Source organism: Papio anubis, chromosome 16 (genome assembly GCF_008728515.1).
Source record: "Papio anubis isolate 15944 chromosome 16, Panubis1.0, whole genome shotgun sequence".
Lineage (NCBI taxonomy): Eukaryota > Metazoa > Chordata > Mammalia > Primates > Cercopithecidae > Papio > Papio anubis.
Genome location: NC_044991.1, coordinates 36828185 through 36854550, shown reverse-complemented (window position 1 = coordinate 36854550; position 26366 = coordinate 36828185). Strand labels below are relative to the sequence as shown.

The 26366-nt window shown below is 44.5% G+C and overlaps 1 long non-coding RNA gene across 1 annotated transcript in view; it reads left to right on the top strand.

The window, feature by feature from the left end:
* Positions 1-4203: 4203 nt before the first annotated feature.
* Positions 4204-26366, top strand: part of LOC103888168 — a 61858-nt gene continuing 39695 nt past the window's right edge. Inside the window, exons 1-4 of the long non-coding RNA XR_002515257.2 lie at positions 4204-4966; positions 8379-8516; positions 10173-10349; positions 18637-18917. This is a non-coding gene — a long non-coding RNA (uncharacterized LOC103888168). The remainder of the gene's footprint in view (positions 4967-8378; positions 8517-10172; positions 10350-18636; positions 18918-26366) is intronic.

Here is a 26366-nt window from a genome sequence, read left to right as displayed (position 1 = left end):
TCTGAGGGCCCCGCCTGAAATCCACGCTCTCATTATCAAGGAAACCACGTGCATCCCTGGTCCTTCTTAAGAATCTACGTTCAAGGTCGTTATGGATGCTCTGTGATTGTGAAGGCTCTTTCAGGCCCACCCTTCCCACGTGACGGGATGGTTTCACTGGGTCTCGTGTGTTCAAGGTGAGCTGGGTTTGTATAACCAGCAGTGACTGTTATTCACTGGGAAATGTTCAAAGCCTTAGGGCCAAAACCTGTTTCTCTATCTGTAACAAAGGGAAAGTCCCCAAGTCATCTGGGTGGATCATCTTAAGAGAGGACTCTTCTATTTTATAGTTTTCCAAATAGTGAGGGATAAATGGTCGGAGTTAAACAGGTAAACTCTCTGTCCCTCAGCAAAACACAAATAAACAAGTGACAAAGCCCCCTTTGCCAGCATAGGGGGACTCTTGCAATGTTTAGGGGTGGGCTTAATCTCCCTGGGTTGGGGTAGACCTTCCTTCCTTCGCACTCCTAGAGGCTTCAATGTTATAGGATGGCACTTCTTCATGTTTAATCACTTCTGTATAGCTTCCTACATTTTTGCTATATTCACAAGTCATTTACATTTACTTTGTAATTTTCATTAAATAGACTTTAAACCCATTTAAAAAATTTACTTAGCCATAGCCAGTGGCTTTCAAAGTTGAACATGTATCAGAATCACCTGGAGGTCTTGTTCAATGCTATATGGCTGGATCTCTCTCTCAGGGTGCAGTAGGTCTGGGGAGGGGCTGATAATTTGCATTTTATCGATTTCTCAGGTGATTCTGATATTGCTAATTAGAGGGCTACAGTTTGACAACTACTTTGCTAAGCAATAGTATCCCAGAAATCATGGATTTGATATGGCTTTTTAAAAAGGTGTGTGTTGGCTGGGGGCGGTGGCTCACACCTGTAATTCCAGCCTTTGGGAGGCCGAGGTGAATGGATCACCTGAGGTCAGGGGTTCAAGACCAGCCTGGCCAACATGGCAAAATGCCATCTCTACTAAAAATACAAAAATTAGCCAGGCATGGTTGTGGGAGCCTGTAATCCCAGCTACTTGGGAGACTGAGGCAGGAGAATCGCTTGAACCTGGGAGGTGGAGGTTGCAGTGAGCTGAGAGTGCACCACTGCACTCCAGCCTGGGCGACAGAGTGAGACTCTGTTTCAAAAAAAAAAAAGTATGTGTTTGTTAGATTGCAATTAGAAACATTGAGACATTGAGAAGTGGGCAATAATAAAGCCACTTTTCGTGAAGCGGTGAGACCCTCTCCCTACAGTGGGTGTCCTTGCGAAGGAGACCTGAGCAACATGGTGGCACTGCCTGCTGGCTGTCACCCGCCCCCTGGTGTGGGTGTGCCTACTGATAGAGCCAAGGGCTGAAATCCTAGCTGGCTTTGTTGAAGGCACAACTTGGGGCAATTCCTCACCCCTCTTTGTCCCCCAGTCTTCCCAATAAGCAGGGAGGTGATGACACTGACTGACATCTAAGGGTTCTGTTGCTCCATCCTGGGGCCTTTTTGAAGATAGTTGCCTGATGGAGGCAGCCTCCCGAAGAGAGGCTGGAAGCCCCCTCTGCGGGGTGGCAGGTGCACTGTGATGTTTCATGTATCAGCACTTTCTGAACTGCACTTGACAAAAATCCACCTCAAACTGGCTTGAGCAAGAAAGGAAACTTATTAGCTCATGTGACTGAAAAATGTATGTCTGGATTCAGGTTTGGCTGGATCCAGGGAGTAAAAGGGTACCATCTTCTTGGTCTGTCAGTCTCCTTTGCTTTCACCTGCCTGCTCCACCCTCAGGCAGGTTCCTCCCAGGCAAAGGCAAAACAGTCACCAGCAGCTCCAGGTCTATGTCTTGCCAACTTAGCACCTCTTCTCAAGGGTTTCAGCAAAATTCCCAGCACTGACTCTCACTGGACTGTATTAAGCACCCATCACTGAACCCATTACTCACTGGAACAGATACAGATTCTGGGCATTGGCCAGACTTGGGTGTGGTTCCTGCTCCTGAGTGGTGAGGTATGAGCTACACCTAAGAGTCGATGAGGCGTGGCTCTCCAAAGCATGTTGTCAGGAGCTATTACTAGAGAACAAAAATATGCTGGGAAGGTAAAAACCCACAGTGGTCCTCCCAAATTCATCTGCATCAGTGGGGATCAAAGTGTGTTCCCTGGATTGAATGGGAAGCATCAACATCACACGGGAGCTCTTAGAAATGCGATTCATGGCTGGGTGGGGTGGGTCATGCCTGTAATCCCAAAACTTTGGGAGGCCAAGGTGGAAAGATAGCTTGAGGCCAGAAGTTTGAGACCAGCCTGGGCAACATAGCAAGACCCCATCTCTACAAACAATTTAAAAATTAGCTGATGTGGTGGCCTGCATCTGTGGTCCCAGCAACTTGGGAGGTGGAGGGAGGAGGATTGCTTGAGCAGTGCCTCCTCCATGATTGTGCCATTACACTCTAGCCTGGGAGACACAGTGAGACGTTATCTCTAAGAAAAAAAAAAAAAGGAAAGGAACAAGAAGAAAGAAAGAAATGCAATCCTCAGGCCCAGCTGTGCAGTCACTGACGTAAACCAGAAGATCTCGACCCTGATTTCAATTTGAATCACTTGGGGTATTTTACACCATCTAGACTCTACTCCCAACCAATTTTACCAAGGCAGGGAGGGGAAGGGGATCCAGTCATTGGTGTTTTAAAAAAATGTTTCTCCAAATAATTCTCATGGCAGCCAAGGTTGACAGAACCACTAGCTTAAACAAACTCTTGTTCTCTGCTACTTCTCATTTATGAAATGGCAGTAAACAAGACTGTGGACAGTTTTTCTGTTGAGAATGGTGGTGCATTAGAGGAGCTATTACTAGACTTGGGAGGTGGCAACTTGAGCCGAGGATGTGACGGTTTTTAGTTTTTCTAATACACATTAAAATCAATATAGAATTGATAAAAATTTCTTCTGAGTACCAGCTAAAGTTACCTTGTGTGCTATTAAGTATCCCTGGTGTAGGGGAAGGAACACTGGACTTGAATCCAGAAGACTGGAAGTTGAAAGCCAAGTTCTATGATAGCTTGGAGAAGCCATGCAGTCTCTCTTTATTTGCATGATGGGAAAGATCTCAGGCACCTTTAAACCCCAAACAGAGAGACAGGTGGTGGCTTCAGGGGAGACGATGAGGGGGGACAGCCATTAAAGATAAGCATGAAACCCAAAAATACAAACAAGCAGTGGGATGGTTAGAAAAGAATTACAGAATGTCTGTTGCTTTCTTTTCTTTTCTTTTTTTCTGGAGACGGGGTTTCATTCTGTTGCCCAGGCTGGAGTACAGTGGCATGATCTCAGCTCACTGCAACCTCAGCCTCCCAGGTTCAAGCGATCCTCCTGCCTCCTGAATAGCAGGGACTACAGGTGCATGCAACCTCAGCCTCCTGGGTTCAAGCAATCCTCCTGCCTCAGCCTCCTGAATAGCTGGGACTACAGGCGCATGCCAACATGCCCAACTAATTTTTGTATTTTTAGTAAAGATGGGGTTTCGCCATGTTGGCCAGGCTGGTCTCGAACTCCTGACATCAAGTGATCTGCCTGCCTCAGCCTCACAAAGTGCTGCGATTACAGGCATGAGTCACTGTGCCTGACCCACCAGAATGTCTATTACTTTTGATGGGCTCAGTTTTGTGGAGAATTGCAAAAGTCTTTGTGGAGGAAGGATCTCAGGTGGAAAAGAGGAAGAAATGACACTGGCGAGCTGGCGAGGACTGAGGGTGCAGGATGGAGAGAATATGCAGGAGTTGACTGAATCCAGAAAAAAGAGTTTTGGATTTGGCTTAATTCAGGCAGGAAGTCAGCTCCTGAAGCAGACGTGTGACAGACAAAGTGTGAAATGCAGGAGAGGCTCAGAGCAGAGATGACATAGGGAACCCAAGAAAGGGGCTGGAGAGCCCAGATGGCAGGCAGTGGAGGCCTTTCCTGGGTGTTTACACTGGGAAAAAAAGGAAGGAAAAAAGAGACTCAAGTGACTTTGAGGAGAGAGCGACTGTTTTAGCGTGGAGATGCTGAAGACCAGCATTTCAAGCTCAGGGAGCTGGATGGGTGGGCGGTGGCAGGGTCAACAGAGGGGAACCTGTGGAATGGGATGATCTGGGGGAAACACCTGTGCGAATGACAGGGGATAACGTGTAGGAGGGACAGGGTGCTTGTCCCCCAGGGACTCTGGTTTAATGGAGTCTTTCCAGGGCTGAGTGCCAGAAAACACGCAGGCTCTGCCCCAGGTTTCCAGTCGACTGCACTTCACCATGTGCCCCGTTGGACTCTGACCTCCTGTTCTCACACCGAGGCATTTTAGCCATGGTCAGTGTTTATTTAAGTTACTTCCCCTTGAGTTCACTGGCACAAAACACTGCCCGGTAGGCAAGTATGCCTGTGCCCCACGGGGTCTGGGACCGTGCCCGCGGGTGTGCGTCCAGGGGCATCAGGAGTGCAATGTCCAGGCTCTCTGCTCTGTGCAGAGGCTCCTGCAGCGCCAGAGTGCTACGAGGGGGAAGGAGAATGCCTGGTTTACATTTTAATTTTAAAGATATTATTCAAATGCAGTACTATTTTTTTCAGATACAAACTCAGTTTTGCCCATTTCGTATTAAATTAGTCATCTCATAGTTTGCATTCTGTTTCATCGTTTGGAATTTTAAGCACAAAACTCCAAGAGGTCTCATGGAGACAGAACTGAAATAACTCAAAGTTTGCATCTTCGCCTCTCTAGGCACCCTGCTATCATTGTTTATCAGGAATCCACCGTTCATGGTGAATCTGCGGCATCCCAGGGCTTGTCTTGTGATTGCACCTGAAGAAAAGGCAGCTCGGACAGCCATAGAAACCCACTTTTGAAACAGCCTGAGTCCACATGGGTCAGGCACCGGCTGTAGAACTGAGAATTCTCTGAATCAACTTCCGGGTAGGATGCAATGTTAATCTGTAATAAAAATATGCTAGTTTGAAACTTACATTAATTTATATAAAATTATAACTCATCAGTAATCATCATGAATTATTTAGACCTTTGATCAACAAAGTACTTTTTTTTAGAGAGGAGGATTTTATTCCTGATCTCTTTAAGAATTGCTGGACCATGATAATAAAAAGCAGAAAACTTTTATCAGGATTTTCTACAGACAATGCCCCCAAGGACCTGCCCTTGGTAGATCACTGACTCGCAAGGTGGTTATGAGGATTAAATGAATTAAAACAATTAAAGCACTTAGAAGAGGGCTTGATATTAGCTATTACTGGTTTTTCTACAACATATAAATCCCACTGCTAAAAGAGTCCACGGGTATTTGATGAGGGCTGCTGATGAGCCTCAAAAATTCTTATATTAAGAAGGTGGAAATAGGCCAGGCACAGTGGCTCATGCCTGTAATCCCAGCACTTTAGGTGACTGAGGTGGGTGGATCACTTGAAGTCAGGAGTTCAAGACCAGCCTAACCAACATGGTGAAACTCCTTCTCTACTAAAAATACAAAATTAGCCAGGCGTGGTGGTGCACTCCTGTAATCCCAGCTACTCAAGCATGAGCCACCGTGCCTGGGAAGTTTATTTATTTTTATTGTTTGTATGGTATTGTATTATATGACTATACCTCAATTTATTTATCCATTCTACAGTTCATGAACACTGGAGTTGTTCCAGATTTGGGCTAATAGGAACATTATGTTAGTTGCATTTCCTTGGTTACTAACAGGGTTGGGCATCCTTCATATGTCTGTTGGCTATTTGGATTCCCTTTTTCTGAAACGCATATCAGGGTTTTTGGGGGCCCATTTTTCTATGTTTTGTTTATTCCTTACTGATTTATAGACATTCTTTATGTAGTTTGAGCTCTCTGTCAGTTTTATGTGCCCCTACTATTTTCTTCCACTCTGTGGCTTGCCTTCTCGTTTTCTTAATGCTGTCTTTTGATGAACAAAGTTCTTATATTTAATGTACTCAAATTTATCAGTTTTGTTTAACCTTCTAAAAGCTTTTTTTTTTCTTGATTTTTTCAACTTGCTTTTCACATATACTGTGCCTGGAATTGAATTTTGTATATGGTTTGCGGTAGGGGCCTCATTTCATGTTTTCCTTGTGGATACTCAATTGTCCCAGCCACATACATTTTTAAAATAGTTTTCTCTCTATCCTCCTTCAATTTTATGTTTGTCATGAATCAAGTGTCCATATACATCTGGGTCTCTTTAAGAACACTCTATCCTATTCCATTAATCTATTATCTGTCCTTGAACAAATGCTAGGCTGCTTTAATTAATGTAGTGTTATTTTAAGTCTTGATACCGGGCAGAGGAAATCCACTCTCTTCTTTGTTTTTCAGGAATAGCTTAACTACTTTTGGTCTTTTCATTTCCATATACATTTTAGAATCTGCTTGTTGGGATTTCAGTTGGGACTACAGTAAATCTATACACCAAGTTCATGTAGGATTGGTATTTTTATGACATTGAATCTTTCAGTGCATGAATACGGTGTTGTTTCTCTTTTATTTAGGTCTTCCTTAAGAAAAATTTACAGTTTTCTGCATACAGGTCTTGAAATGTTTTGTTAGATTTATTCCTAGGTACTTGATATTCCTTTCAACACAAATGTAAATGATATATTTTTCTTTTAAATTAATATTCTAGCTGTTTGTTACTAACAGAGAAATGTAGTTGATTGTTGTATATTGAGTAGCCTTGTAAAACTCATAATTTCTAATATCTTATTCTGTTTTCTATGTAGTCAATCATTATCTTCAAAATAACAATAGTTTTGCTCTTTCCTTTTTAAATCTTTATGCTTTTTAGTATATTTTTCTTGTCTTACTCTATTGGCTGAAACTTCTACTCTAAATGTTGAAGGGAAATAGTTATTATGGGCATCTTTGTCCTTATCATGATTTCCAGAGGAAAGTATTTAATATTTCATTATTAAGTTTGATGTTTGCTGAAGATTTATTGTAGGTAAACAATATCACATTAATAAGTCCCCTTCTTCTTTCTAGTTTGTTGATAGTGTTTATTTTAAATAATAAATGACTGTTATGCCTTATAATTGCTTTTTCGCATCTGTGAAACAATCACGTTTTTGCTTTATATTCTCAGTGTGATGAATTACACTGATGGATTTTTTTAACATTAAGCCAGCTTTGTGTCTTTGAGATAAACTAAATTTAGTAATGAAGTATCCTCCTATTTCATATCCCCGGATTCAGACTGCTGTTGTTTAGATTTTTTGCATCTGCAGTCATACATAATATTCATCTTTCATCTCCCTTCTACTATGAATTAAGGTTTCAAGTCTATGTTAGTCTCAAAAATGAGTTGAAGAATATACCTTCTTCCATTTTCTGAGAGTCTAAAAGATTGGAATTATTTCTCACTTAAATATTTTGTGAAATGTATACATGTGCAACTTCATTACCTAAAAAGGGCCATCTTCCAAATTACATTAAAATTTACACAATTACATAAAATGTCAATTGTAATAAATTATAATCATGTAAAATTACAGCCACCTAATTAAAAAATTTAAAATTACAAATAGAGAAAAATCACATAAATTACAATTTTACAAAAACTACATGATACATTACAAACTTACATGACAAAACCTTCCCTAAAACAAGCTTTGGAGTCAGACCGTCTCTGTATGGATTTTGGCGCTGAGGACAGGCTGTGCAATCCTGTGCCAATCTCTACACCTCTGAGTTCTCAATGTCCTTATCTACCATGTGGGTTTGCTAATGGTTCCTCCACCTCTTTCAGATGTCAGGAGGAGTAAATGAAACAGTGATATGTAAATCAATTCGCCCTGAGCTTGGTCTATAAAAGATCTTTAATATTTGGTAACAACATTCATGATTATATGTTAATAATTTAATTATTCACTCAAGTGTTTATTGAGCATCTATTGTGGGGCCAGCACACTGGATACTGGGGAAGCAACGGGAGGCAAAATTGGATGTGGCCTTTCACGCACCTGGAGCAAGGATTCAGCGTTTGTTCCCGCAGATCCATGACCCACCCCCACTGAAATGAAATGGAGGCCGATGTTTACCGTGCCACCTCTGTGTACCTCTTTAGAGCTCTGCGTACTGCTTTTGTGCCTGATGGGCAAGAATAAATGAAAGCAGCCATTTCTGCTAGGGAGCAATCAGAGCCTAATACTGAGCTCTTTGGAAACCGACTCATAGCAGTCATAGGCAAGGGCCACTTCCTTTAGGAAATGAATGAAGACAACTTGCTTTTCCTAAGCTAGGTTCCCCGTTTGTATTTCTTGACAAGGGCTAAATGTGTCATACAAAGGACTGTTTTCATTGTCCCTGTTTTTCACAGTTTCCTCCAGGCCCCACCAGCTTCTCTGCTGCAGGGAGTTTACCAGGAAACAGGTGCACAAAAGGAAGAACTTGCTGAGGCCCTGGCAAACTGGAAACTCAATCCAGGTGGCCAAGGTCTAATCTTCCCCTACACCAGGTAATTTCTCTCCCTTGCATCTGAGCTTGTGAAATCAATATCAATAGTTCTCAGGTGGTCCATGGCTCTTCCAGTACTTCTGGAAATCTTTGCTCCAGTACCTTTTTTTTTTTTTTTTTTTTTTTTTTTGGCTATACATGGCTTTGATTCTCTGCTACACATTTCTCAAATGGCTTTATGAGGCCTCAGGAATAATACCTATCTCTTGGCTTTGTGTGAGGACTCAGTGAGACATGTCAGGAATGCTGTGATGTCTGGTTGGCAGCACGGAATAAGGGCTCATTTATTGGACTGCTTGTTGGGTCAAGTGGGGCAGTCTATCTGTAGATATACAGATACACAGATCCATGAACATATAGATGGAGATACAGCTATAGATAGATGCATATGTACACATACATATAGCATATTCACATACATGTATTAATTCAACATTTTTTCTTTTTTGAGACAGAGTCTCAGTCCGTCACCCAGGCTGGAGTGCAGTGGTGCGATCTCGGCTCACTGCAACTGCAACCTCTGCCTCCTGGGTTCAAGCAATTCTTGTGCCTCAGCCTCTCTAGTAGCTGGAATTACAGATGTGTACCACCACCACACGTGGCTAGTTTTTTTTTTTTTTGTTTTTTGTTTGTTTGTTTTTTTTTGAGACGGAGTCTCGCTGTGTCTCCCAGGCTGGAGTGCAGTGGCGCGATCTCGGCTCACTGCAAGCTCCGCCTCCCGGGTTCACGCCATTCTCCCGCCTCAGCCTCCCAAGTAGCTGCGACTACAGGCGCCCGCTACCACGCCCGGCTAATTTTTTGTATTTTTAGTAGAGACGGGGTTTCACCGTGTTAGCCAGGATGGTCTCGATCTCCTGACCTCGTGATCCACCCGCCTCGGCCTCCCAAAGTGCTGGGATTACAGGCTTGAGCCACCGCGCCCGGCCTCTGTTTGTTTGTTTTTTTTGTATTTTTCGTGTTTCGCCATGTTGGCTAGACTGGTTTTGAACTCCTGACTTCAAGTGATCTGCCCTCCTTGGCCTCCCAAAGTGCTGGGATTACAGGTGTGAGCCACTGTGTCTGGCCTAATTCAACATTTTAACAAATAATCTAGTGCCTACTATGTGCAATTCACTGTATTCATATTTACATGAGTGGATCAATTATTAGTCCTATTTGTGAAATCCAAAGAAAGAATGTAACATTTGAGTTTATGTAAAAAGTGTTGGAAAAACTGTTTTCCCAAATGAGCTAAGATGGAGCAATGGGACTTTTAGGGGTAGGCTTCACAAGTTACCTGCTAATCATTGATCTCAATGTAGGCTAACCCTGGGCAGTGAGAGATGGCCATTCGAGGGCACCACTGCAGAAGATCTGGCATTCTGCCTCCTTGTGGAGTCAGACTTTGGCCCCCTGCAGTGTTTGCCATTGTGGGGGCATCAGATGCTGATGGGCAGAATGAATGTGGAGGAAGTTGGCTTCACTAGGGCAAGGAATGAATGGCCACCACTGCTTTTGTGCCAAAAGACTGAGCCTCCCTGGGAGAGTGGACAAGAACAGGCTGGAGGAGGGGGTGCCCTTCATCATCTTGTGAGCATCTGGGCCAAGTTCAGGGCTGGTGCTCTCGTTCAGATAGATTTAGCTGGTAGTGCAGAGATCTGTGAGCTTGCTTTTGCAGGACTTTAATGATATATAAAAGCAGCATGAAGTGCTCCTGACTGTGGATTAATTTGGAGAGGACTTTCTCTGTTGAAGAGTGGCAAGACTCTTGCAAGTTCTTAAAAATGCACTTGTTTGGTATGAGAATGAAAAGCAGTGGCTGAAGAACCAGTCTTCAATGGGCAAGGCTTCTCTGGTAAGTTAAACAAATTCAGGCTGGGATTTAGAGGAATTCGTGCTCGTGTAAGGATTAGGGCATGCCAAAGTAAAAACTCCAGTATGCAAAAGTATTCCTGGGAGGCGATTTAGAAATACAGATACTTGCATTTATTTAACAGATCTGGAGCAGTTACTCTCTGCTGCAAAGGCTGCCACTACAGATGCAAGAGGAAAGGGCCCTCATGATTTCTGTTTGATTGTGGCCACCAAGTTTACATGCGGGAATGTAGGAATTACAAAAGCATGGAGGAAGGGTGGGAATTTTTGAAACTCACGAATAACCTTGTAAACGGAAGAGCCTGTTTTAACCCCGAAAAAGGAATAAAAGACTTGAGTTTACATGAGAAGTGTTTAAAAAAAAATTTCCCCTATACCCTTGCCTTCTGGTTAATTCCATTTTAAAATTGCAATTTAAAGCTAAATTAAAAGTAAGCCAATGTTGTGGAGGCATGGAGTGGAATACAGGTCCCTGGGCCCCACTTCCCAAGATTTGGATTTAGCTGGTCTGGGATAGGTCCCCAATTCTGAATTTCTAGCAAGCTCCCAGGTATGCCGATGCCGCTGGTTGCACATCATACCTGGGGTGGCACTGAGTTGTTAGTTTTCCATTTTTGAAGGTATTGAATAGAGAATGGTTCTCACATTTGGCTGCATTAGAGACAACTGGGGAGCTTTAAACAAGCCCTAGTATCCTGACTGCATCCCAGACCAACAACAGCAGAAAGTCACCTAAAAGCAAGCTCACGGATCTCTGCACCACCAGCTACATCCATCTGAACGAGAGCACCAGCCCTGAACTTGGCCCAGATGCTCACAAGATGATGAAGGCTATGGGGTTCAGGCATCTGTATTTTTAATAGCTTCCCACATAGTTCAATGTGTAGCCGAGGTGAAGAACTGCTGCTCTGGGAGGAAATTATTTCAGGCAACGGCAACCAAAGGTCTTAGTCATCATGAGGTGTCAGAATCACTTTGGAGACCACGAATATTTTGTAACGCTTCCTGTCCTATCTTGAAATGAAATTCACAGACTGTATAATCTACTTACACGCATCATTAAAAAAAGTTCTTTCTGTAATATAAAGGAGGAACAAAAGAGAAGTTGAAAAAGGTAACTTTTGGTAAACAGACACACACACACCCACACATACACACCCTCCCCCCCCATACACATATTCTATAGGTGAATGCTTGGGTACAAGTTCCCTAGAAGATGTAATAAAGTATCCAGGTGTTTGTCCTTAAGAATGTGATCCCCACAGCCCCAGAGCCAGGCCAAGCCTGGAGCACAGGACCAGTGACTCAGACACCACCGGCTTGGTGTCATGGTGCCGTGGTTTTCCATACTGGTGAAAAACGCTCGGTAAACTTCTGGACACAACAACACACGTTGACTGACTCTGCGTTCCTGCATATTCCGCTCATACTAAGTACCAGGCAATATTGCTCTATGATTACATATCAGAAATTTAGGGTCTACGGTAGGTAATTACCAACTGGTTGTTCATCGACATGCATTTCGGGCTGAATTTTGAGCATTTCAGAAATTCTAGCTTCCCTCTTCCTTTGCCCAAATGCGAAGATGTCTTCACTATAATTGAGCAATCACAAACGGCCCCCTCGAATGTCTCAGAGCTCCCCGTTGAACACTCATGTGGAATAAGGAGTGACGGTGAGCTCACTGAAATGCACCCGACGCCAGGTGCATTCCACCTTCCACACCGCAGCAGCGTCCCGCAGGCCAGGGCTGGTGGGCGAAACTGTGGTGGGCGAAACTGTGGTGGGTGAAAATGCGGTGGGCTGGATAAAGGACTCCCACCCCAGATGGCCGCAGGGGTCCATTCAGGGGAGTGGAGAGAGAAGGGCTGTGGGCTTCCAGTCAAGCTTTACCCTCACTGAAAGTTCAGGTTCAGGGCCCAGTCCCCGAGCGTGAAAAGCGACCCTTATAGAAGAGGTAAAGGAACCTCCTTCAAATCCCCTGCATCCGTGCCCCTCCCTCAAAGAGAATCCTGGGAAATATTTAGCGATCTCCAGTGCCCTCTAGTGGCAGATACTTGTCATGCCAGGCACCAAAAGATGGTTAGTTTAATTTTTATTGTTTAAAAACATCACACAAGCTCATGCAGGTTTATACAGTAACAATCTCAAGCTTTCCTGCATTTCCTTTTATCATCCCAATCTTATTACACCCGAGAGAACATTTCCATTCCTTTCCTATGCATTTACAAATGATATATATGTATATTATATATTTGTTTCTATATGTTACACAGAGATGTAGACATGTAGAAACATAAATGTGCACATATGCTTAGGTACTTATACATAAGCATAAAATATATTTTGTATGGCATATATGTATATCTATTTTATATTTACAAGTGTAAAAAATTTTAAAACTTTATATAAATGTATAAAAATATAATACATTTAATTATATACTTTATACAATAGGTTTATATAAAATTTACGCTTATATTGATAATATATTTTTATGTACTATATAAAGTCTGAAAATATATTGTATAGGTTTATTTTTATTTTTATTTATTTATTTTAAGACACTTTCTGTTGCCCAGGCTGGAGTGCAATGGCACAGTTCACTGAAGCCCTGAACTCCGGGGCTCGAGGGATCCTCCCACCTCAGCCTCCAAAGTGGCTAGGACTACAGGTGCAAGTTGCCATGCCTGGCTAATTTTTTGTAGAGACAGGGTCTCCCTGTGATGCTCAGGCTAGTCTTGAACTACTAGGTTCAAGCAATCCTCCCGTCTTGGCCTCCCAAAGTGCTGAAATTATAGGTGTGAGCCACACACCCAGCCTGAGGTTTTTAAACAGCAGTGATCTGACTGTTTCACTGCTGCATGGTGTTGTGCAGCGTGGAAATAACCTGACTGGTTTGATTTTTCTCCCCTACAGATGGACATTTAAACGGCTTTCATTTATCTTCCATTACAAGAATACTTTGTAAATCTATGTGAATTTCAGAAACGCTTTAAGTCAGAACTCAAATCTGAAATGCAAAGCAAGTGGTGTTAGAAATCATCGGCAGGGTGGAAGTGAAGGTTCCATGAAGCGGAGGAAAAGGCGGACAGAGTCAGGATGGCGTGGCTGAGGGGAAGGCTGGGTATGAAGCTGAGGGTCGGGAGATGGGATGGCGTGAAGCTGAGAGGGAGAAGGCTGGGTGGGGTCGTGGAGATGCGGATCGCGGCGTGGCTGGGGAAGGAGGCTGGAAGCTGAGGGTGGAAGTCAGGTCGATGTAGCTGAAGTCGATTGAGGTCGGAAGTCTTCCGGATCATATCAGAAAAGGGCGATCTCAATCAAAAGAGTGGAAAATGCGGATCAATAAAGATCCAGAAACCGGTATCCGATAAAGTCGGAAAATCATCAGGACAAACGTCGGGGAAAATCCGGATCGCGCTTATCGATCTCGTCAGAGAAAATCTTTCAGATCATATCTCCGGTAAAGTCGAGATAAAGCTCCGGTAAAGTCCGGAAAAATCAGATCATAAAAGGTCAGAAGTCGGATCATAATCATCAAAAGATAAAGTCGAAATCCGGATCAGCAATCTTAAAGTCAAAATAAATCATAAAAGTCGCTTGAAAAAATCTCGAGATCGCCAATAAATCATAAAAGTCAGAGAAAATCCGGATCACTAAAGAAATCGGTAAAAAGTCAGAAAATCTCGGATCATGATAAAGGAATCCGGAAATCCTCCGGACAATCTTTCAGTCAGTAAAGTCGAAAATCAGACGAGAAAAGGAAGAAACCGATCGTCAAAGTCGGAAGATATGCGGATCATATCATGAAAAAGGAAAATCATAAAGTCAGAAAATCGGATCCTTGTCATAAAGAAGTCGGTAAAAGTCGCGCGGAAGATCGGATCTTGTCGAAGATCAGGAAAACCACGGTCACAAAGGTCGAAGAATCGAGGATCATAAAGTCATCCGGATCAGCGCCAATAAAAAAGCAAAGATAAAAATCCGGTCGCGTTACTAGAAGGAAGGGAAGAGAAGGAGCTAGGTGTGAGTGAGGGGTGGGAAGTATGGGGATATGGCGTGGCTACAGGGAGGGGCTAAGGTGTAGGTGAGGGTGGGAAGTGTGGGATGGCGTGGCTGAGAGGGAGAGAGGAGGCTGGTGTGGGTGAGGGGTGGGAAGTGTGGGATGGCGTGGCTGAGGGAGATAGGAGGCTGGGTATGGCTGAGGGGTGGGGAGTGTGGGATGGTGTGGCTGGAAGGGAGAGGCTGGATGGGTGAGGTGGGAGAGTGGGGCATTGTTTCACAAAGCTGTGGTGGGCCCTGGGGTTTTGTTTTATGTTTAAAGCGTGAAGCAATCGGTTTAAGTGGCAAAGGTGTTAGACTCATCCTTCTGTCTTCCAGCCACATCATTCTCCTCCACAGAGCCAACCAAAGCAATCGGTGTCTTCTGCATCCTTCCAGAGATAGCTCATGCATAAGCAAAAAACCAAAAAACAAAACAAAACAACAACAACAAAAAACTTTCTTTCTCTTTCTTGTTTTCCCTTCAAAAACCACCAATAATTGTACCTGCTATACATAGTCTGCCCCCTTTTCTCATTAAATAATGGGAGATTATGTCATTACGAGGAATCAGATTTCTTCATTCCCTTTGCCTGGCATTCCGTTATGTGGACGAGCTGTTATTTATTTAACCAGTCCCCACCTGAAGGACACCTTGGTTGGTTCCAATCTTTTCTATGACAACAGTGCCACAGTGAGTAGCCTTGTACAACTGTCATTATGTGCATGTGTGGGGACACATGTAGGATATAGTCCTGGTAGTGGAATTCCTGGCTCAGAGTGTTTTTTGAAAAGAACTGCAAGTCGCCGTCTGTGGAAGCCTTGCCAGTTTGTACACTTGTGTGATTCGCTTCACCTCTACCAGCACTGGAGTCATTGAGTGTTATGTTATTTGTCAACTGGATAAGTGAAAAATGGTATCTCAGGGCGCGTTATGGGACATGTTAAAGTACGAGTGCAGTCAAGTATCTTTTCAAACACTGATGAGTTTTAGTGCCTTTCTTTAGAGGAATCTTGGGTGCTGGTCTTACTGACTTAGAGCCTCTTCCTCAATCTGCATTACCTTAGCTGTCCCCAGTGCACTTTAGGGCATTACATGGATTTGGGTTTTTTTTTTTCATCCTGCTCTCCTTCCTTTGGGAGTGGCCTCCGAGGCTGACATCTTCCCATTCCCCTTGCTTCCCTCCTGTCTCTGTCTCAGCCACGCCATCCCACTCCTGTCCACAAGCCGGGTGCACAAGCCATTCCAGAGGGACTTTACCTCACTGGAATGAACGTGGCAAGGGGCCTGGGTGTTGTGCTCCTCCCTCCATGGGCTCTGGTGCTCTGGCTCCCGGTTTATGACCCATGATCCTCTCTCGTTCCATGTGCGTGACCTCTCCGTCCGATAGCACAAGCAATTTTCAAACAGCCACTCCAGCTGGATGCCCCCAGGCAAGCCCTGCACTTTCCCAGCTTTACATCCTGGCCTGTGCTGCCCCCTCCATGTGTGATGCCCTCCTTGAGTCTGGCATGGGTGCATGGCTGCCTGCTCCAGCAGGTCAACCCTCGGGCACATGAACTTACCCTACACACGCTCTTGTGGCACCAGCTGTCTTCGTAGCTGGTGGCCACACCAGGAAACATTTCCTAGCCTCTTGTTTCTCTTGAAAATTGTGTCATCAAATCATAGCACATCGTAAACAGTTAAGAAGAAAATTAACATGCAAAATTAACAGAAGAAAGGGAAGAAAGAGAAAATGCAATCTGCCCCAAAGCTGTTCCCGACAAGTTTTTGGAGTGATTTCATATTATTTTAAGTTTTATGAAGAAAGTACAATTTTATGAATATTTGTATCTTGCTATTTCATATTCGCTGCAATTCAATGTGTAAAAGTTGCCACAGGGACACTAAGTGGTAAAGAGTTAATGGTCTTGCCATCCACTAAGTGCATGGAACCGGAATAGAACAGGGCCCTGATTCCCACTGCCCGAGGCCAAATTTCCATCCATGCCAAGCATGCTTTTCAGCATCTCCACTTTCAGTTGCTATTATCTCTCTGCCCTTGCTTCTTCCAGCACCCCAGGGAAAAAGCTCCATCACATTTTGGAGGGAAATAAAGAAATAGAACCAAAAACCTATTTGATTTCAGCTTTTGGTTGGTGGTTAATAACCGAGATAGCTCAGGCATTTTTCCAGGTTGGAGTGCAGTGGTGCCATCATAGCTTACTGCAGCCTCGAATGCCTGGGCTCAAGCGATCCTCCAGCCTCAGCCTCCTGAGTTGCCTGGTTAATTAAAAAAATATTTTGTAAAGACAGGTGTCTCACTATGTTGCCCAGGCTGGTCTCGAACTCCTAACCTCAGGAGATCCTCCAGCCTTGGTCTCCCAAAGTGTTAGGATTATAGGCCTGAGCCACTACACCTGGCCCAAGCATTTACTTAAAGAGGTGGGATGAGCAAAGAGTTCCTGGAGAGAAGCTAGCTTTCACCTGTCTTCCTGCTACCTGGAAGGTGCTGTTTGTGAATTCAGGATTCATCTGTCCACATTGATGGCTTTCTTAGCTTGTGAGGTTACTGAAACGCAATTATTATAGATCGAAAACTTTCCCCAGTGGCCCCTTGAGACAGGTTGAATAGTGTCGTTTAATCTCTATAACCTTCCTCTGAAGTAGGCATGGTCACTCTCTCTTTTAATGATGAGAAAAACAGGGAAGAGAAGTCCATAGGAGGATGGAAACTTGGCCTCAGGCAGTGGGAATCAGGGCCCTGTTCTGTTCTGGTTCCATGCACTTAGTGGATGGGAGGACCACTAACTCTTTACCACTTAGTGTCACCGTGGCAGCTTTTACACATTGAATTGCAGTGAATATGAAATAGCAAGATACAAATATTAATAAAATTGTACTTTCTGCATAAAGCTTAAAATAATGTAAAGTCACTCAAAAAATGGTCAAGAACAGCTTTGGGGCAGATTCCTCCCTCCCTCCTTTCCTTCCTCCCTTCCTTTCCATGGAGAGATTGTTACAGGGAGGCCTATGGGATCCTGCTTCACTGTAGTTTGGGAGGCAAATGCTATGTGGGGGCTGGTAGGAGGCAGCGCTGTGCTTGCTGGAGTTAAGCTCTAACCTGAGTTGGGTTTCCATCCAGCTGCTGGTTGACCCAGGGAGGTTTCCAGCTGCTGCTTGGAAACCAACAAGAAGAGTAGCGAGTTCCAGAAACACTGGAGTAAGATGGTGACTTGGTGATAAAAAGTCTTTCTGGAGGAAAGGGAAAACACTCCCGTTTTATTTTCTGTGAAATCTGGTGGCCAATGAAACCACTTCCCATTGACTTGGGTGGGGAAGGCAGATACTTAGATTCATGTTTCCAAAGGAGAACATTATGCAGTGGAAGATGTAGCTTCACAGTATGTCCCACTCTGTCAGGACTCTGTGCTGCACATAGACTCTGATGTGAATTGGCATTCTTCCTGCCTGGGGTTGTGCAGTGCCCAGCCTGGGCAGCTGTATACTCCAGCCCTGGATAGGTTGATTTGTTTAAGGAAGGCTATTTGCTAGCAGGTATACGGAGATAATGCATTGTATATGTAGAGTTAGCGTCTTTGAAAAAGAGAAAGCTCAAAAAGCCTGAAGACATAAAAAGCAATCTATTCACTCCCGCACCTCTCCCTCCTGCAGACACTGAGATCTTCCCCGGCGGCTCTGATCTGGGGGCTCCCTGTAGGTGCAAAGACCTGGTTCTTCAGACTCCATCCATGGAAGGAGGGAACACCAGTCGCAGGGAAGTGGGTTCTGCATGGGGTTCCAGACACAGTAAAACAGGGCCTGGCACAGGTAGAATGGGGGAAAAGGGGGCCCTAGTCAAAGGGCAGGGCAGCCTCAAAGTTGACCCCAAGCCTGGGACCAGGGGGTACTTCTGCTCCCTTCTGCACCCAGAATCGGAAGAAACAGTTCATTCCTCTTAACCCTTTCTTTGAATCATCCCTGCAACTTGGCATCCCTGAAACCACATAGGGAAATCACTCCTGTTGTAAACCCTTTCTTGGTGGCCCCCTGTGGCAGCAGTGACTTAAAGTCTCATCACTCATGGTAGTTGTGTTCTATAAAGCTGCCATGAACACTGAACTAGTAGACGCTGAATCGTTGCCCCTAGGAGAAGCATAGAGTTAGATTCCTGCTAGCCTCTGGTCATGTTTTGTCGACTGATCAGTACATAACCTCGTTCTATGTATGTTTCTGTTGACAGATGCCTTGTTTGAGGTATAGTGCGAACCCATTAGCACTGAACTCAGGACCAGCAACGCTGTAACTCAGGCCTGAAGGAAGCTTTTCTAGCACATGAATTTCCTCCGTAAGGCACCTCACAGCCTCTTGTGCCTGGGAACTCTAGCCAGCACTGCAACACGATGCCTGGGGCCATTATAAATGTGAAATCACCAAAGAAACCCCACAAAAATGTGAAAATCATGGCACTAAATAGACCACAAAAAGAATGCTTACTTGCAGTATGAGAACTGGAACCAGAAGGTAGGATGTCATTGTGTTCTTCCTCAGCACTGGGTGACTCAAATTTCTCTCCACTCTGCCGGTGTCTTTGAGTGACCAGGAAATTGCTGAGAATATTGATTTTGGGATAACAAATAAATTTTATCGAGTAGCTGAATTTGCAAATATGGAATCCACAAATAATAAGGGTTGCCTGCATCTTGAGTTAATTGCCATTTAAAAACAATGTCCTTTTCCAGTTCGTCCATTCACTGTGGTCCAGGTCTCAAAAGTGATTCCTCCCAGGGGTCAGGTGGGCAGTGCAAGGGTCCGGTGGTGACTCAGGTGGAACAGAGGTCACTGGCCTTGTCCAAATGAGGCAGCAGCTCCTCTCCTCCTGCAAGCTTGGCAGGGGTTGGGGCCCCATGATTTTTACTTGGGAGGGGCCCATGATGGCATCTGTATGAGTGTGGCCAGGGATGTCTCTGGAAGAGGAGGTTGCAGACCGAGATTTTCTGTTTATTTGGAGGGTGAATTTGGGGTGCTGAAGGGCACTGGAAGGTCTAGGGCTTCCTATGTCTTCCCTTGGTGCTACCTCTGGGACTCCATTTTGTCAGAGTTCCTGGTATTTCATGAGAAAGCTGGAAATCCAGGTTTTTTGGTTTTTTTTTTTTTTTTTTTTTTTTTAAATTAGAAATGTCAGGATTTAAAAATATAAACAGCTAACTAAAAAATCGAAAATCCCCAACCATTGTGCAAGCAAATGAAACAGGCATAATAAACATGGGCAACTATGTTCCTAGGTGCCTGGTCAGCTGGGATACAGGTGAGAGGCTGACAGCAGGTGCAGGTAACCCCCTTACCCACTGCCTGTCCATTCTATGTGTTGTTGCTTGGACCCATTAACATTGTCTGCCACATATTTCTGTTTGGAGAAAGTTCTGCTACTGTGGGTGAGTCTTGTCTATACTGAAGGCAGGGCTGAGCTGCAGTCGGTTACAAAGTCTACCTTCAGTGGGATATTGTAAGGGTTCATATGAATTGAATTAACAATATTTTTATATGTGAGGCTACACAATCCTAAAGGAAATGTGACTTCTACAGAGAGAATGAAGATGTTCCTAGCACTTTCAAGTATATCGAGCGTTCCTCCAATAAGTGTATTTTTTTCATCTTGTGCATCTTGTGTGTGAAAGCTTTCTGGGAGGTTATGTCCATGAAAACAAATGCCTTTTTTTCTTTTCCTAATAAAAGCAGAATAATGAAAGATAAGGATAAGGTTACACCATGGCTACAGTGGTTGTCAACAAGCCTTTTGAGATTGTCTTTTCTGTTGAAATCGGTTAATGAATTGGAGTTTTCCACTGAGCTCACGGAAGGTAGCTTTTCAGATCTGGGAGCAGATAATCAGAGACACTTTTCCCATGCAGCATTTTGAAGGGCATCGTTTGGTCTTGTAGCTCTACCAACTCGGTCTGGTCCAGGACCAATCTTGCTAATTACCACAGGTGGACCTTTGGCCCAAGAAAACAAACAAGGCTTTGGGGCACTTCTCTGTGGCCGCCTTGGGACCATTCAGAAGTGATGAGCCGCCAGTCTGGAAGCCGCTTGGGTGATAATGATTCTCGAATGGGCTTTTATGTGGACGAGCAACATGACCTAAGGCACCAGGGACACCAGAAAGGACACTTTTTATGCAGCTTGAGATGTGAGCAGAGAGCAAAAGAGATTTCAAAAGATGAGCACCGCCGCTCTCTCGACATTATAAAGTGTCTTCTGAGTGACAACAGTGCATCCTTGTGCATGAATTGCACTTAAGCTTCGTATTTTTGGAAAATGACAATCTGTGTTTTCTGGTTACTATGGACCCAGTGTGGGCCTAGAGGTTTTTTGTGTGCAGGACCTCATTCATGAAACCCTTCCAGTGATTGGGAGAGGCAGGAGTGGTTCTTGCCCCCATTTTACAGGGGAGGAGACTGAGGTCCCTGAGCTAGTGAAGGATCCAGCTGGGACTCTCTAGCTCAAGTCTGTGGATCCCAAAGCTTGTGCTTGTTGAGGCTCAAGAGACGATAGAACTCGCAGTGGCTTGGATGTGGCAGGAACTCATTTCACTTGTCTTTTCTCAAGACATGGGTGGTGGGAGTCATCAGGCTGACAGAGCATCTGATGGGAAGTTCAAAGAACTTTAGCCTGGTTAGCAGTGTGTTTGGAATCACCTTGTAGGGTTGACCTTAAATCATGGGGATTTTTGCAAATTCATTATCAATGTAAAAAAAACAAAAACAAAAACAAAAACGCCTGTTAGTGATGCCAGGGGAGGGCCATTGTGGATTACCGCTTGATTAATCATGGCTGAGTAGGGAGAGTTGCTGTCATTTTCCTTTTTCTTTTGTTTCTGTGAAGCTCCTCACCTTCCTATCTCAGCCAGATGTCTTCATCAACCCCATCTCCTTCCAGCTCCTTGGGAAACTTACCACATCTGTTTTCTTTTTGCTTTTGATTAGTCTTTTTCTGTCAACTGGACCCTTCTTGTTTTCTTTTTCACCAATGTTGCAAAAGTTGAAAGAATTGTACAGAGAACGTCACACACTTACCACCCAGATGCCACGATTGGCATTTTCTGTATGTGCCGGATCACACATCTGCTCTTCTGTCCATTCTTCTAACCACCCGCCAAGACTTTAAAAAAATGCATTTCAAAGCAAGTTGCAGACATTTTACACTCACTTCCTAAACACTTCAGCTTGCACACCACTGACCAGATTTCAAGATTCATTTTTGTTTCTTTTCTGTTAAGTAAAAATTTACAGTGAAATGCATAATTCTCACATGTAGCATTGGGCAAGTTTCCCCCATTGGCTTTTAATACATCTACTAATCTCTTCTATTACAAAATCAAGCCCAATCTGCCCTCACCTCAGGCCTATTCAGCTACTGCCCCGAGATGCTCCTCCTCATTTCCAATCAGACTTTTTGACAGCACTGTCCCCGTTTCTTCCCTCCAGCCTCTCCCTGCACCCATCTGGCCCATTCCCTACCCATCCTGGCATCTTCACTGAGGTTACCAATTCCTTCTGTGTCACCAAATCAAGGGATATTTTCTAGTCGTCACTCTCCTTAGCTCTCGGTGGCACCTCAAGCACCTTTCCTGCGGACACACTCCCTTGCCTGACTTGCAGGGTGTGACGCTCCCTGGGCTTTCCCCACAGCCTTCTGGCCACATTCTTTCTCTCATTGAAGTCTCCTTTGCCATTTTCTCGTCTGAAATTAAGTATTGGAATTGCTTAGGGCTCAGCAATTCCACACTTTTTTTCTGACTCCATATTTTCACAGACATTGATCTCATCCTCTTCTGTGGTTTCCATTTCCTGCCCCCTACCCACAACCCTCACATCTGCATGCTGCTTGGCATCTCTCCTGCAGCTCTAGGCCTGTATTCCAGCTCAACGCTCCTTCTTGGATGGTCCAGAAGCACCTAACATGTTCATGTCCAAAACCTGACTCAATCTTTCCTCTTCACACTTGTTCTCTGTCTTAGTACATTTTGTGTGGCTAGAATGGAATATCTGAAGCTGGGTAATTTATAAAGAAAAAAAGGTTTGTTTGGCTCACGATTCTGATGGTTGAAGAGTTCATGATTGCATCTCTGCATCTGGTGAGGGCTTCAGGCTGCTTCCACTCACAGTGAAAGGGGAACCCCAACTCGCAGAGATCACTGGTAAGAGAGGAAGCAAAAGAGAGTGGGGAGGTGCCAGGCTCTTTTTAACAAGCAACTCTTGCTGGAACTAATAGAGTGAGAACTCACTCACTCCCATGGGAGGGCATTGCTCTATTCATGGGGGATCTACCCCATGACCCCAACACCTCCCACTAGTCCCCACTTCCCAGCACTGACACACTGGAATCGACTTCAACAGGAGATTTGGTGGAAACAAACCATGTTCAAATCACAGCGTCCTCCTCTACGATTCCCCCAGCACAGGGAGTGGCATTACCATTAACCCAGGGGGCATCACTGGCCCCTCCTCCACTGCCAAATTGTATTGATTTTGCTTCTCACAATTTTGTCTTGATGCCGACTTCTGCTTCTCTCCACCACCATAGTCAGGGTTCATATCTAGCTGGGTCTCCCACCCTCTTGACGCCCTCCCAACATGCATTCTCCACCCAGCAGCCAGAGTTCTGTTCTCAAAACACTAGCCTGGTTCTGATGCTCCCCTGCCTACACCGGCCAGTGGATTTCCAGTGTCTTCTGTCTTTGCAGGGATTGCAAGGATCTTCTGGGTCAGGCCCCTGCCCACTTCTTCAGGCTCCTCTCTCTACCCTCCGACCCCACCACTCTCTATTCTCCAACCTCACCAGCCCATCATGGCGTGGTTCCTCTCACCGCTGACCTCTGCCCATGCTCTTCCCTCTTCAGGAAGCCCTTGCCCCTCTCCTTGTCTGCCCAGGCCTCCCCATATGCACAACTTGTCCTGCAAATGCCTCCCTCATGTTATGTGTCTTATGACGCCACATGCCTCTCCTTTCAGATACTTAGCATGGTCACACTTTTACATTTCACTGTGAGCATCTTTGATTAATGTCCTCTTCCTTGTGGAAGCTTCATGACAGTATTTTTTTCCTTTGCCTTTGTTGGATCTTCAACACCTAGTGAAATGCCTGACACATATTAGACACACAACTGTTTGCTGACTGAATACATGAAATTTCATTCTTTACATATTCCTAATTTTTTAATGGAAGGCAATTAATGTTAGCCAAGGTACCAAAATTGGAGAATTACTGTAATAGCTGTGGTTCAGATTTTTGAAAATATTTTGATAAATCTGGGACATCTAGTTCCTTGGGCGGGAAACAAAGGCTCACTCATGTCACCTCAGTTTTTAAAAAAATTTGGACAGTGGTCATATGCTCTGTGGCTTATAGAGCAGGGGCAGGAGACCTGGAGCCTGGCTATTAAGGGTGAATGCCTCCTGGTTATGCTGTTATTCTTGTTTGCAGAATGGGACAGTCACATGCCCCTAGGGTCTCCAGGACTTGTGAGAATAGGGTAATATTTATGTGTCTCTGCAAAACGGTAAAATCACATTAGTCCACTGTGGAAGGGGCAATCATGTTTAGGATCAAGATTCCACCAAATTTTCCTGTTTTGTCTTGCAGAGGGCAGGACACTACCCCTTGGACCATAGTAGGAGGGGCTGCTCTATTGGGTCATCCTGCTTTGGAGACTTGAGAACTGGGCTGAATCAGTGTCACTCTTATTATTATTAATGTTGCGATGATTGGTATTTCACTAGGACTGGCTCTCTGTAAGCTCCGGCCATCCCATCGGGCTTCAGTGGCCTGCAAGAGCTTGGCCATGATGCTCCAGCTGAAGGGCGCTTTGGTCCCTGATCCCAGGGTGACGGGCAGCTCAGTGGGAATGTACCTCCATCCGAAAGCACAGGGAGCCGGTAACCCAGGGGATGGGCTCTCCAGAAGCTGCCAACCCAATACTTCTGGGAATTGGCTTTCTCTTTTCCTTGTTGTGGAAACCTCACCAGCTGCTTCATGGGGGAGGTTAATTAATGCAATTAACAACAAATGTCTTAATTGCAGATGTTTAGAGAGACACTTTACTATTATTATTGTTATTATTGTTTTGTGTGCAACTCTCCGCACACTTGGATATCTCTTTATTAAAGCAAATAAAGCCATAATTAGGTGCAGCCCAATTCAAACAGCAGCAGCTTGGAGCAGGAAACCATAATTCAAGAACAAGAGGCGTTCTCGACAAATATTATGCTGTCTGCCTAGTAACTGGTTGTGTGCCAGGGTGCTGTGAGCCGCTTCAGAAGAGCTCTTACCTGCTTTCTCTAAAGCCTGGACAGACCGGGGAGGCCGGGTTGAAGGAGACAGGCCATGGGGAGCCAGGGCCATGCTGGTAGCCCCCTCAGAGAACGGGCCCTTGAACAAGCCCACAGGCCAGGGGAGCTTGTATTCCAGGAGGCTTTGATTAGAAGCTGGGAATTACACAGGAGCTGGGAGTTAAGGGAAAAGAAAAGGAAGACAGTTTACTGCTCTTAAATTGTGGTTTTGGAGGATTAGAAGAAAGGAACCAGACATCGGGTCAGCATTTCAAGGCGAAACAATTGAGAAAACACACATTCCAGGCCTTGACCATGGATCAAGGCCTTGACCGTGAAGTCTTTAGCTGTGTTTCCCGATTGCACAGACGGCTTATAGTGTGAAGTTGTGTGCATCGATATGCTAATGACGGCCTCTTTAAGTGAAATTAATGCCCGGATTGTGTGCTTAGAGCAGCCCTTCATTATTCCCTGTGATATGAAGATGTGTTGGAGATTCTTCCCGGCCTCTCAGTGACACTCTTCATACAAAATTTATCTCTTTTATGGGTTTGAAGCTCTTTCAGATACATATCAAAGACCTTTCCATGCCTCTACCCTGCATAATATATTCTGCAACAGCTTATAATAAATCATCCTCCTTCCCTGACTGGTTAGCCGTGAGCAAACATGGCTATTGCTGGCACCGAAAGGATGCGAGATCCTATTTAATGCTTTGCCTCTTGTGTTACTACTGTCTGTCCTTCCATCTTCCCTGGGAGCCCCACAAAATGGCAAGGGGCTGGAGTCACCCCCAGTGCTGTTCTGATTTTAAAGCCACTGTCTGGGTTGATGACATAGGAAATGTAACATGCTGTTCTTTCACATTGAAATAATCTTTTCCTCTCTTTTGCCTCATTTTCTGATTTCACAAGTAGACATGGCACAGGTACCCACTGTATTTCCAAGGGACTTAGGTTGACAAGGGTGACCATATTGGTGGTTGCTTGTGAGCTGAGCATAGATGGGCATTGTTGCATCTGGTTGAGGAGAGAAATCAAATGGAACAAAGGGAAAGATTGTCCAAAATGGTGGTCTCTGGGCTAGGAACTGCACCATGGCTGCTGGCTTCTAACATGGGAGGCGGATCCCACTCTAACATGGGTGACTTGGGAGAAAGCCTCCCTCAGAGAGGTTCCCTGTGTGGGCACAGAGGGATCATGCTTTCCGATGCTCACGAGTCAATGGGGCTCTTGTGTTTGGTGTGAGTGGTGGAGCAGAAGAATAGGTAATTTTTTTTTTTTTTTTTAAGAAACAGAATTTGCTTTTGGTGGGGTTATTCCCAAAGGCCAATGTGTGTTAAAGGAAATGCACCCTGTGATGGATATGGCTAGCTGCACCCCATTTCCTCACCCAAATCTGCTTGCTTTTTCTTGTGTAGAAATTTATAGCTGGTGAGATGGTTGCATAGAACAAATGGGACATTTTCCAGATTCCCTTGCAGCTAGCTGTGGTCATTGAGGTTGACCAAAGATTAAGTAAAATTCCCAAAATCATACAGCTAGAAAAACAACAGAGGCAATATTTGAACCCAAATCTGTTTGATTCCAAAACCAGTGATCTTTATTGTCTCCTTTCATTCTCTTAGAAGATGGAGAATTTC